This window comes from Vicia villosa, linkage group LG7 (assembly GCF_029867415.1).
Source record: "Vicia villosa cultivar HV-30 ecotype Madison, WI linkage group LG7, Vvil1.0, whole genome shotgun sequence".
Taxonomy (NCBI): Eukaryota; Viridiplantae; Streptophyta; class Magnoliopsida; order Fabales; family Fabaceae; genus Vicia; species Vicia villosa.
Genome location: NC_081186.1, coordinates 84,952,862 through 84,966,040, shown reverse-complemented (window position 1 = coordinate 84,966,040; position 13,179 = coordinate 84,952,862). Strand labels below are relative to the sequence as shown.

At 36.4% G+C, this 13,179-nt stretch overlaps 1 pseudogene; it reads left to right on the top strand.

Annotated features, from left to right (window-relative positions):
• Nucleotides 1-577: 577 nt before the first annotated feature.
• On the top strand, nt 578-13,102 carry LOC131619557 (pectinesterase-like; annotated as a pseudogene).
• The last annotated feature ends 77 nt before the right edge of the window (nt 13,103-13,179 follow it).

The following is a 13,179-nucleotide window of genomic DNA, read 5'->3' as shown; positions in this document are numbered from 1 at the left end:
AATTTCCTTTGTTTAAGTGCTCAATAACACCTTAATCCAATATATAATTAGTTTCTCAAAAATAATCATGATGATAACCAAAATGTGATTTTCTGGCCAAGTCAATCACATTTTACCTTTTTAATTTATTTATTTTCCACTTTTTTGAATAATTGCTTTATTCTCTTTTTCAAATCCCATGATCTCTAAGTACTAAACTTAATATAAATAAAATATATATAAAGAAGGAGATAACTTTTCATAGAAGTAACTACTCACATATAATCTTTTCATGGACACAACTACATAGACAACCCACATTGTATGATATGTTTTTATTTTGTTTCTCACTTCCTTATCAAACCCTCCGATTTTTTATCCGACCAAATTTCCCTTTATATCATCATATATGGGGTTGGGGTAGCTCTCTACTGCAATTCATCGCACATATTTCCATATTTTATTTTGTATGTATACTATTGAAATAAACTCAAGCAATACAACTTAAAGATAACGTTTCACTATTGAAATAAACTGAAGAAATACACCTTAAATATATACAATGATCTCTAATTAAGTACTAAATTTTTTAATATGTATGCATGCAGCTACTTTTGGTCAATATTTTCTGGCCAACGCAATCACATTTGAGAACACAGCGGATCCAGAAGGAAAGCAAGCGGTAGCACTTTATGTCGCTGGTGACCGATCAACTCTTTTCGATTGTGAAATTCGAGGATATCAAGACACGTTATGTGTAGAAAAAGGTCGGAAATTTTACCACAATTATTCAATCTCCGGAACGGTTGATTTTATCTTCGTCCAAACCAGTTCCACCTTGATCCAGAATTCAATGATATTGGTGAGGAAGCCTGTCCCAAGACAACATAACATCATAGTTGCAAGTGGCCGATACAACAACAATCACACTGCTAGAATAATACTCCAAAACTGTGTCATCATGCCGGACAGAGAGCTTATACCATATCTATTGACGGTAAGGACTTATTTGGCAAGGCCATGGGGAAATTTTTCCAGAGCTGCTTTTATAAACAACAATATTGGCAACTTTATACAACAAGAATGGTTTTTAACCTTGGAATCCAACTGTTCCATATACTGAAAACTGTTATTTTGCTGAGTTTAACAATAATGGACCTGGTGCTGATGTTAGAGGAAGAGTGAAATTGGCAAGAGGTCTAATTACCAAAGATGAGTCAACTAAATTAACTACAGAACCATGGCTTCATGCACATGTTTGGTTACCTTCCACCAGAATTCCTTACAGTCCTGGATTTGGGACTTTGAAAAAATTAATGAAATTTAAAGAAATTCAAATATCATATTATGATCTAATTTGCTATAAAGAGCTAGTGACAAAGTCGTGCGTACGCACAAATTTTCGTCTTGTACGCGCATTTGTTTACATAATATATTTATTTTAAATAGAAGGTTAAAAAATTAAAAAATTATTTAGGTCAATAATAGATTTTTTCTGTGCACATGAAACTCAAAGTTTATTGATTAAATTTAATGTGCATTCATGCAACTACTTTTGGTCAGTATTTTATTTCTAAGTCAATCACATTTAAGAACACAACAGGTCCACAAGGTGAGCAAGCCATATCACTTTATGTCGCTGGTGAGTGATCAACTTTTTTAAATTGTGAAATTCAAGGATATCAAGACACGTTGTGTGTAGAATATAGTCGTCAATTTTACCGCAATTGTTCAATCTTCGAAACTATTGATTATATCTTCGAAAAAATGAGTTTGATCTAGAACTCAAGGATAATGGTGAGGAAGCCTGGCCCAGGACAAAAATATGATATAGTTGCAAGTGGCATATACAACAACATTTCCAATTCTAGATTAGTCCTCAAGAATTGTGTCATCATGTCGGACAAAGAGCTCATACCATACTGGTTGAATGAGACAACTCATTTAGCAAGGTCGTGGAGAAGATTTTCCAGAGTTATTTTTATTAACAATAATATTGGAAACATACTTCAATATGAATAGTTATTTATGTTAGAACAAGATTTGTTCTTATCAATTATCTTAGTTTTGATGATAACAATAATATGAATTTTGCTTAAGATAATATGGTACTCTAATCCAATGCAATTTCCCTTTCAGGAAATATATAAAGAGTACGCATAATTCAGCGCTCAGAAGTTGTGTCTCAAATGGTTCAGCATGCAACATCAGAACATGGTCTGGCAAGACATCAGAAGATGGTCGAAGCAGAATCAGAACATGGGTCTATGGAAGCATCAGAAGAACATGAGATCAGAAGCACTGAAGATCAGAAGATGGTATCACGCAACAGAAGCACTTCAAGATCAGAAGATCAGAAGATGCTATGCACCAAGCTGTTTGACTCTGATGATATTCAAACGTTGTATTCACAAACATCAGATCAGAAGGAAGTACAAGTGGCAAGCTACGCTGACTGACAAAAGGAACGTTAAAGCTATTAAAGGCTACGTCAGTAGACACAGCGTGAACAAGGCTCGAGGTAGTTGACAAAAGCGTATAACATTAAATGCAATGCTGTACGGAACACGCAAAGCATTAAATGCACTCAACGGTCATCTTCTCAACGCCTATAAATATGAAGTTCTGATGAGAAGCAAGGTTAACCAATTCTTAACAACTCTGAACGAAAATAAACTTGCTGAAACGCTATTCAATCAAAGCTCAGAATCTTCATCAACTCACTACATTGCTGTTGTAATATCTTAGTGAGATTAAGCTTAAACGTTAAGAGAAATATCACAGTTGTGATTATCGCTTTTAAGAAGCATTTGTAATACTCTTAGAATTACATTAAGTTGTAAGGAACTAGAGTGATCAGTGTGATCAGTATACTCTAGGAAGTCTTAGCAGTTGGCTGAGCAGTTTGTAACTAGAGTGATCAGGTTGATCAGTAGACTCTAGAAAAGTCTTAGAAGTTGTCTAAGCAGTGTTCCTGGAGTGATCAAGTTGTGATCTGTAGACTCTGGAAGACTTAGTCGTGGACTAAGTGGAAAACCATTGTAATCCGTGCGATTAGTGGATTAAATCCTCAGGTTGAGGTAAATCATCTCTGCGGGGGTGGACTGGAGTAGCTTCGTTAACAGCGAACCAGGATAAAAATAGTTGTGCAATTTATTTTTTATCGTCCAAGATTTAAAGTCACACTTATTCAATCCCCCCCCTTTCTAAGTGTTTTTCTATCCTTCAATTGGTATCAGAGCGCCGGTTCTAAGGTGCAAGCACTTAACCGTGTTTAGAAAAGATTCAGGAAGAGAAAAACGCTTCATTTAAAAGATGGCTGGTGAAACTCCGACAAATCCACCTGCATCTACATCTGGCTCTGCTGAGCAATACAACGGTAACAATGGTTATACAAGACCGCCGGTATTTGAGGGTGAAAACTTTGAATACTGGAAAGATAAACTGGAAAGTTACTTTCTTGGTCTAGATGGTGATCTATGGGATCTTCTGATGGATGGTTACAAACATCCAGTAAATGCCAGTGGCGTAAAGCTGACAAGGCAAGAAATGAATGATGATCAAAAGAAGCATTTCAGGAATCATCATAAATGCAGAACTGTTTTGCTGAATGCTATTTCTCATGTTGAGTATGAGAAAATATCAAACAGGGAAACAGCCTATGATATATATGAGTCCTTGAAAATGACTCATGAAGGAAATGCTCAAGTCAAGGAGACAAAAGCTCTTGCCTTAATCCAGAAGTATGAAGCCTTCAAGATGGAGGATGATGAAGACATTGAAAAGATGTTTTCGAGATTTCAAACTCTGACTGCTGGATTGAGAGTTCTTGACAAAGGATACACCAAGGCTGATCATGTAAAGAAGATCATCAGAAGCTTACCCAGAAGATGGGGTCCGATGGTGACTGCATTCAAGATTGCGAAGAATCTGAATGAAGTTTCTCTGGAAGAGCTGATCAGTGCCTTGAGAAGCCATGAGATTGAGCTGGATGCAAATGAGCCTCAAAAGAAAGGTAAATCTATTGCATTAAAATCTAATATCAAGAAATGCACTAACGCTTTTCAGGCCAAAGAAGAAGATCCTGAAGAATCAGAATCTGAAGAAGAAGATGAACTGTCCATGATTTCCAGAAGGGTAAATCAACTCTGGAAGAGCAAGCAAAGGAAGTTCAGAGGCTTCAGAAGTTCAAAGAGATTTGAACATGGAGAATCTTCTGATGAAAGAAGATCTGACAAGAAGAAGGTCATGTGCTATGAATGCAATGAGCCAGGACACTTCAGGAATGAATGTCCAAATCTTCAGAAGGAGAATCCCAAGAAGAAGTTTCATAAGAAGAAAGGTCTTATGGCAACCTGGGATGAGTCAGAAGATGATTCAGAAGATGAGCAGGCCAACTGTGCGCTGATGGCGACAGAAGATGACGGATCAGAATCTACATCAGAATCAGATTCTGAAGAGGTATTTTCTGAACTTACTAGAGATGAGTTAGTTTCCGGATTAACTGAACTTCTGGAATCCAAGTCTCAGATTTGTATTAAATACAAAAAGCTGAAAAAGCTATTTGAATTTGAAACAAAGAGGCTTGAATTGGAAAATTCTGAATTGAAAGATAAACTTTTAAAATTATCCAATGATGTTGGATCTCCTTCTAATTCAGAAAAATCCACTCCTAGTCTAAACCATATTCTGAAAGAATATGATTTAAGTTTCAGGAAGTTCTTATCTAGAAGTATTGGCAGAAGTCAGCTAGCTTCTATGATATATGCCGTATCTGGAAACAAAAGAGTTGGCATTGGTTATGAGGGTGAAACCCCATACAAACTTGAACCTGTTGATGAAATGAAACTCACATACAAGCCATTGTATGATCAGTTCAAGTATGGCCACTCTCATGATATTAGGCACACTTCACATGCACAAAGTTTTCACATAACACACACCAAGAAGCATGTGACACAACCTAGGAAATATCATGAAACTCATATTAAAAATTATCATGCTGTTCCTCCTATTGCTTATAATGTCAAACCCAAGTTCAATCAGAACTTGAGAAAATCTAACAAGAAAGGACCCAAGAAAATGTGGGTACCTAAGGATAAGATTATTCCTATTGCAGATATCCTTGGCTGCAAGAAGGACAAAGCACAACATGTCATGGTACCTGGACTCTGGATGCTCGCGACACATGACAGGAAGAAGGTCTATGTTCCAAGACCTGGTGCTTAAGTCTGGAGGAGAAGTCAAGTTTGGAGGAGATCAGAAGGGCAAGATAATTGGCTCTGGAACTATAAAGTCTGGTAACTCTCCTTCCATTTCTAATGTACTTCTTGTAGAAGGATTAACTCATAACCTCTTATCTATCAGTCAATTAAGTGACAATGGTTATGATATAATCTTCAATCAAAAGTCTTGCAAGGCTGTAAATCAGAAGGATGGCTCAATCCTATTTACAGGCAAGAGGAAGAACAACATTTATAAGACAGATCTGCAAGATCTTATGAGTCAGAAGGTGACTTGTCTTATGTCTGTTTCTGAAGAGCAGTGGGTCTGGCACAGGAGATTAGGTCATGCTAGTTTGAGAAAGATCTCTCAGATTAACAAACTGAATCTTGTCAGAGGACTCCCTAATCTGAAATTCAAATCAGATGCTCTTTGTGAAGCATGTCAGAAGGGCAAGTTCTCCAAACCTGCATTCTAGTCTAAGAATGTTGTTTCTACCTCAAGGCCATTAGAACTCTTGCACATTGATCTGTTTGGCCCAGTCAAAACAGCATCTGTCAGAGGGAAGAAATATGGATTAGTCATCGTAGATGATTATAGTCGCTGGACATGGGTAAAATTCTTAAAACACAAGGATGAGACTCATTCAGTGTTCGTTGATTTCTGCATTCAGATTCAATCTGAAAAAGAGTGTAAAATCATAAAGGTCAGAAGTGATCATGGTGGTGAATTTGAGAACGGATCCTTTGAAGAATTCTTCAAAGAGAATGGTATTGCCCATGATTTCTCTTGTCCTAGAACTCCACAACAAAATGGAGTTGTAGAGCGAAAGAATAGGACTCTGCAAGAAATGGCCAGAACCATGATCAATGAAACCAATATGGCTAAGCATTTCTGGGCAGAAGCAATAAACACTGCATGCTATATTCAGAATAGAATCTCTATCAGACCTATTCTAAATAAGACTCCTTATAAATTGTGGAAGAATAGAAAGCCCAACATTTCATATTTCCATCCTTTTGGATGTGTATGCTTTATTCTGAACACTAAAGATCGTCTTGGTAAGTTTGATTCCAAAGCTCAAAAATGTTTTCTTCTTGGATATTCTGAACGCTCAAAAGGCTACAGAGTATACAATACTGAAACATTGGTTGTAGAAGAATCAATCAATATCAGGTTTGATGATAAGCTTGGTTCTGAAAAACCAAAGCAGTTTGATAATTTTGCAGATTGTGATATTGATATATCAGAAGTTGTTGAGCCAAGAAGCAACGCATCAGAAGCAGAGCTTCTCAGAAGCAAAGAATCTGAAGATCAAGTATCAGCTTCTCTGGAGGATCTAAGTATTTCTGAAGAACCATCTGTCAGAAGATCATCCAGACTCATCTCTGGTCATTCAGAAGATGTCATTCTTGGAAAGAAGGATGATCCAATCAGAACAAGAGCATTCCTTAAGAACAATGCAGACTGTCAATTAGGTCTTGTATCTTTGATCGAGCCAACTTCTGTTGATCATGCTCTAGAAGATCCAGACTGGATAATTGCTATGCAAGAAGAACTGAATCAGTTTACAAGGAATGATGTTTGGGATCTTGTTCCTAGACCAGATGGATTCAATATAATTGGTACAAAATGGGTCTTCAGAAACAAGCTCAGTGAGAAAGGTGAGGTGGTAAGGAACAAAGCCAGATTGGTGGCTCAGGGTTATAGTCAGCAAGAAGGGATTGACTATACAGAAACCTTTGCACCAGTGGCCAGGTTAGAGTCTATTCGTCTATTAATTTCTTTTGCCACTCAACATAACATCACTCTCTATCAGATGGATGTTAAGAGTGCCTTCTTAAATGGTTATATAGATGAAGAAGTTTATGTCCATCAACCTCCTGGTTTTGAAGACTCTATGTCTCCGAATCATGTGTTTAAATTAAAGAAATAATTATATGGATTGAAGCAAGCTCCCAGAGCTTGGTATGAACGCTTAAGTTCTTTCCTTCTAGATAATGGTTTCACTAGAGGAAAAGTGGACACTACTCTCTTTTGTAAAACTTTTGAAAAGGATATTTTAATCTGTCAAATATATGTAGATGATATTATTTTTGGAACATCTAATGCTACACTTGGAAAGGAGTTTGCTAAGTCTATGCAGGCTGAGTTTGAAATGAGCATGATGGGAGAACTCAAGTATTTCCTTGGAATACAAATAAATCAAACATCAGAAGGAACATATGTTCACCAAACCAAGTATGTGAAGGAACTTCTGAAGAAGTTTAATCTTCTGGACTGCAAAGAAGCCAAAACTCCTATGCATCCAACATGCATCCTAGGTAAGGATGAGGTAAGTAAGAAGGTAGATCAGAAGTTATACAGAGGTATGATTGGATCTCTTCTATATTTGACTGCTTCTAGACCTGACATTCTGTTCAGTGTTTGTTTGTGTGCTAGATTCCAATCAGATCCTAGAGAATCTCATTTAACTGCTGTTAAGAGAATTCTAAGGTATCTGAAAGGTACTACTAATGTTGGTTTAGTTTACAGAAAATCTAAAGAATACAACTTAGTAGGATTCTGTGATGCTGATTATGCTGGAGACAGAATTGAAAGAAAAAGTACTTCAGGAAGTTGCCAATTTCTTGGAAGTCATTTGATCTCTTGGTATAGCAAGAAGCAAGCAACTATTGCTCTATCAACAACAGAAGCAGAATATGTCGCTGCTGCTGGCTGTAGTACACAGATGCTCTGGATGAAGAGTCAGTTGGAAGATTATCAGATATTTGAGAGTAACATTCCTATATTCTGTGATAATACTTCTGCTATATGTTTATCTAAGAATCCTATTCTTCATTCAAAAGCTAAACATATTGAGATTAAACATCATTTCATAAGGGACTATGTTCAGAAGGGTGTTATTTCTTTAAACTTTGTGGATACAGACCATCAATGGGCTGATATCTTTACAAAACCCCTGGCTGAAGATAGGTTTAAATTCATTCTGAAGAACATCAGTATGGATCTATGCCCAGAATGAGAAAATGAGAAGTTCTTATATATGAGTATCTTCTGAAATGAAATGTGATTTTCCAATCAGAAGTTCTGATTGAAATCTTTTAGAAATTATGATTCGGTTATTACTAACGTTTCATTGTCTAAGTTGATTCAGAACCTCTTTTAAAGCAAAACAGCTGTTACGTTTTATCTCGGGATGGTAAACTTGTCGTTACTATTCATGGATAAACGCGCGTGCAGTTGAAGGGACGCCGACCATAGGTAACTGTGCTAGTCACCTCATTTGTCTTTATTATCTCTCCTCACGTCACGTAACATTAAATGCTAGTCATCATTCGTTTCATTTTATTTCCTTTTAAATACTCTTCAAACTCTTCTCTTTCCCTCTCATCTTTCTCTATCTTTTTTTTCTCTCTCTCTCTTCCATATCAAACCCTACTTGTTCATTTTTTTTGCAAACCCATCATGAACTCTTCATCAAGCCCAGGAAATAATGAAAATGATCAAAACAACAAAAGAAAAGCTGTTGAAACATCACCTTCCAAACCCAAAAAGATCAAAATCACCTATGATCCTCTCAAGGTGAATCCATTCGAAGCAATGTTGTCTGGAAATTATTCTAGACGAGTGTTTCATCCTCCTGGTGAAAGCCCTCCATCATCTCCATCTTCTTCCTCATCTTTCGACCTTCAAGACTCAGCTTCCTCTTCATCTAACCTTTCCTCTCCCTTAGTCTCTTCTGAAGAAATCTCTTCATCTTCACCTGCTGGGAATGCTGTCTCTGGTAAAGATGGTGGAAGATCTGCATCAGAACCAAGTCTCCCTGACTCCTCGCCTGAAAGCCCGAGAAGCAGTCAATGAAGCGTTTCACTCCTTCATGGCATGCTGGCACAGACGTTGTCTTAGCTAGGGTCCTAGGATTTGGTCTTTGTAGTTTTCTTTTCCTTGTTGCTTCTGCTTGTTAAACATAGGAATTTCTTGTAAACCTTTTTGATTATCAATGAAAAAGTTTCTTTGATTTACATTCCAGTGATTCTATTTGTCGTATTATGCATCTGAATTTTTTTTTAATATTCTTTTTGATGTTATGACAAAAAGGGGGAGAAGATAAATGATAAATGATTTGATTAAATCTACAGTTGCTGGGTAAAGAGGCTCCCACACATTCACTAACAAGAACTGCAAGTTCTATATGGTTTAAGTGTTTTGCAGGTACAGAGAAGTGAAGTGAATCTTCAGAAGCAAACACTAGAAGCAAAACCATAAATAAGAAGCGTTATTCTGTAAAAGGAATAAGCTCTTGGAAACTGAAGCAAGCTGAGTGCTGTCAAGCTTCAGAGATCAGAAGCAAGAAAGAAGAATGAATCAGAAGCACTGATAATAGAATTTGAATATCATTGTCTATCCTGTTCTGACAAAATTCTATTTGCTCTGATACATATAATGTTATGGCTCTGATACATTATTTGCTCTGATACATTATTTCAGCCTATATGGCTCTGATACATATAATGTGTTCAAACATACATTTTATGTTCTAACTCGTTCATGCTGACTTTTGTCGTTTAGTTTGTGTTCTGTAACATTTCAGGATGTAGAGATGCTCTGATGATGCTCTGGTACATTCAACAATGTTCTGATACAAATCTAGCATGAAGTGATGATTGGTAGACATTCAAAGTTCTGAAGCTATCCAAGGGAAGCAGAAATCAGAAGATGTGAATGTTCTAAAAGATCCAGAAAACTCAAGTTCTGAAGCTGTCCTGAATGGAAGCAGAAGTCAGAAGCTGTGAATGTTCTGAAGATTAAAGAAATTCAAGTTCTGAAGCTGTCCACGATGGAAGCAGGAATCAGAAGCTGTGAGTGTTCTAAGGATCTAAAGAAATTCAAGTTCTGAAGCTGTCCAATGGAAGCAGAAGTCAGAAGCTATGAATTCTCTGAAGGCAGAAGCTTATATGATCGTCTCTACCGAAATAATCAGGGAAGTCTTTTATCAAAGTTCTTCGAGTATTTATTTCAGGGGGAGATTATTTATCTCAGGGGGAGATTGTTAATCTCAGGGGGAGACATATTCATATGCTTATGCTATAGCTGTGTAATTTGTCTTTTGCCGTCTACTCTTTCTGATCGCAAATTCATATCATTTATATATGTTTTTGTCATCATCAAAAAGGGGGAGATTGTTAGAACAAGATTTGTTCTTATCAATTATCTTAGTTTTGATGATAACAATAATATGAATTTTGCTTAAGATAATATGGTACTCTAATCCAATGCAATTTCCCTTTCAGGAAATATATAAAGAGTACGCATAATTCAGCGCTCAGAAGTTGTGTCTCAAATGGTTCAGCATGCAACATCAGAACATGGTCTGGCAAGACATCAGAAGATGGTCGAAGCAGAATCAGAACATGGGTCTATGGAAGCATCAGAAGAACATGAGATCAGAAGCACTGAAGATCAGAAGATGGTATCACGCAACAGAAGCACTTCAAGATCAGAAGATCAGAAGATGCTATGCACCAAGCTGTTTGACTCTGATGATATTCAAACGTTGTATTCACAAACATCAGATCAGAAGGAAGTACAAGTGGCAAGCTAGGCTGACTGACAAAAGGAACGTTAAAGCTATTAAAGGCTACGTCAGTAGACACAGCGTGAACAAGGCTCGAGGTAGTTGACAAAAGCGTATAACATTAAATGCAATGCTGTACGGAACACGCAAAGCATTAAATGCACTCAACGGTCATCTTCTCAACGCCTATAAATATGAAGTTCTGATGAGAAGCAAGGTTAACCAATTCTTAACAACTCTGAACGAAAATAAACTTGCTGAAACGCTATTCAATCAAAGCTCAGAATCTTCATCAACTCACTACATTGCTGTTGTAATATCTTAGTGAGATTAAGCTTAAACGTTAAGAGAAATATCACAGTTGTGATTATCGCTTTTAAGAAGCATTTGTAATACTCTTAGAATTACATTAAGTTGTAAGGAACTAGAGTGATCAGTGTGATCAGTATACTCTAGGAAGTCTTAGCAGTTGGCTGAGCAGTTTGTAACTAGAGTGATCAGGTTGATCAGTAGACTCTAGAAAAGTCTTAGAAGTTGTCTAAGCAGTGTTCCTGAAGTGATCAAGTTGTGATCTGTAGACTCTGGAAGACTTAGTCGTGGACTAAGTGGAAAACCATTGTAATCCGTGCGATTAGTGGATTAAATCCTCAGGTTGAGGTAAATCATCTCTGCGGGGGTGGACTGGAGTAGCTTCGTTAACAGCGAACCAGGATAAAAATAGTTGTGCAATTTATTTTTTATCGTCCAAGATTTAAAGTCACACTTATTCAATCCCCCCCCTTTCTAAGTGTTTTTCTATCCTTCAATTTAGGTTTAAAATATACTTCAATAAATGAAATACTTACATTTCAATAAGTAAAAAGACGTGCATGGTTTGATATTTTCCAACATTCAACATCCCATAATTTCTCATAATTATTTTTACATGCATGGTTTGAATCGTGGAATAAATTAATTAGTCACTTCCAGCTAATTTACCTAAATTCCACTTAAGATAATAGAAGGCCCTCAACAATATAAATAGGACGAAATTTCCTTTGTTTAAGTTCTCAATAACACCTTAATCCAATATATAATTAGTTTTTCAAAAATAATCATGATGATAACCAAAATGTGATTTTCTGGCCAAGTCAATCACATTTTACCTTTTTCATTTATTTTTTATCACTTTTTTGAATAATTGCTTTATTCTCTTTTTCAAATCCCATGATCTCTAAGTACTAAACTTAATATAAATAAAATATATATATAAAATAGGAGAGCAATTTTTCAAAGAAGTAACTACTCACATATAATCTTTTCATGGACACAACTACATAGACAACCCACATTGTATTATATGTTTTTATTTTGTTTCTCACTTCCTTACCAAACTCCCAGATTTTTTACCCGACCAAATTTCCCTTTATATCATCATATATGGGGCTGGGGTAGCTCTCTACTGCAATTCATTGCACATATTTCCATATTTTATTTTGTATGTATACTTTTGAAATAAACTCAAGCAATACAGCTTAAAGATAATGTTTCACTATTGAAATAAACTGAAGCAATACACCTTAAATATATACTATGATCTTCAATTAAGTACTAAACTTTTTAATGTGTATGCATGCAGCTACTTTTGGTCAAGATTTTCTGGCCAAGTCAATCACATTTGAGAACACAACTGGTCCAGAAGGAAAGCAAGCGGTAGCACTTTATGTCGCTGGTGACCGATCTACTTTTTTCGATTGTGAAATTCGAGGATATCAAGACACGTTATGTGTAGAAAAAGGTCAGAAATTTTACCATAATTATTCAATCTCCGGAACGGTTGATTTTATCTTCGTCCAAACCAGTTCCACCTTGATCCAGAATTCAATGATATTGGTGAGGAAGCCTGACCCAAGACAACAGAACATCATAGTTGCAAGTGGCCGATACAACAACAATCACACTGCTAGAATAATACTCCAAAACCGTGTCATCATGCCGGACAGAGAACTTATACCATATCTATTGACGGTAAGGACTTATTTGGCAAGGCCATGGGGAAATTTTTCCAGAGCTGTTTTTATAAACAACAATATTGGCAACTTTATACAACAAGAACGGTTTTTACCTTGGAATCAAACTGTTCCATATACTGAAAACTGTTATTTTTCTGAGTTTAACAATAATGGACCTGGCGCTGATGTTAGAGGAAGAGTGAAATTGGCAAGAGGTCTAATTACCAAAGATGAGTCGACTCAGTTAACTGCAGAACCATGGCTTCATGCACATGTTTGGTTACCTTCCACCAGAATTCCTTACAGTCCTGGATTTGGGACTTTGAAATAATTAATGAAATTTAAAGAATTTCAAATATCATATTATGATCTAATTTGCTATAAAGAGCTAGATACAAAGTCGTGCGT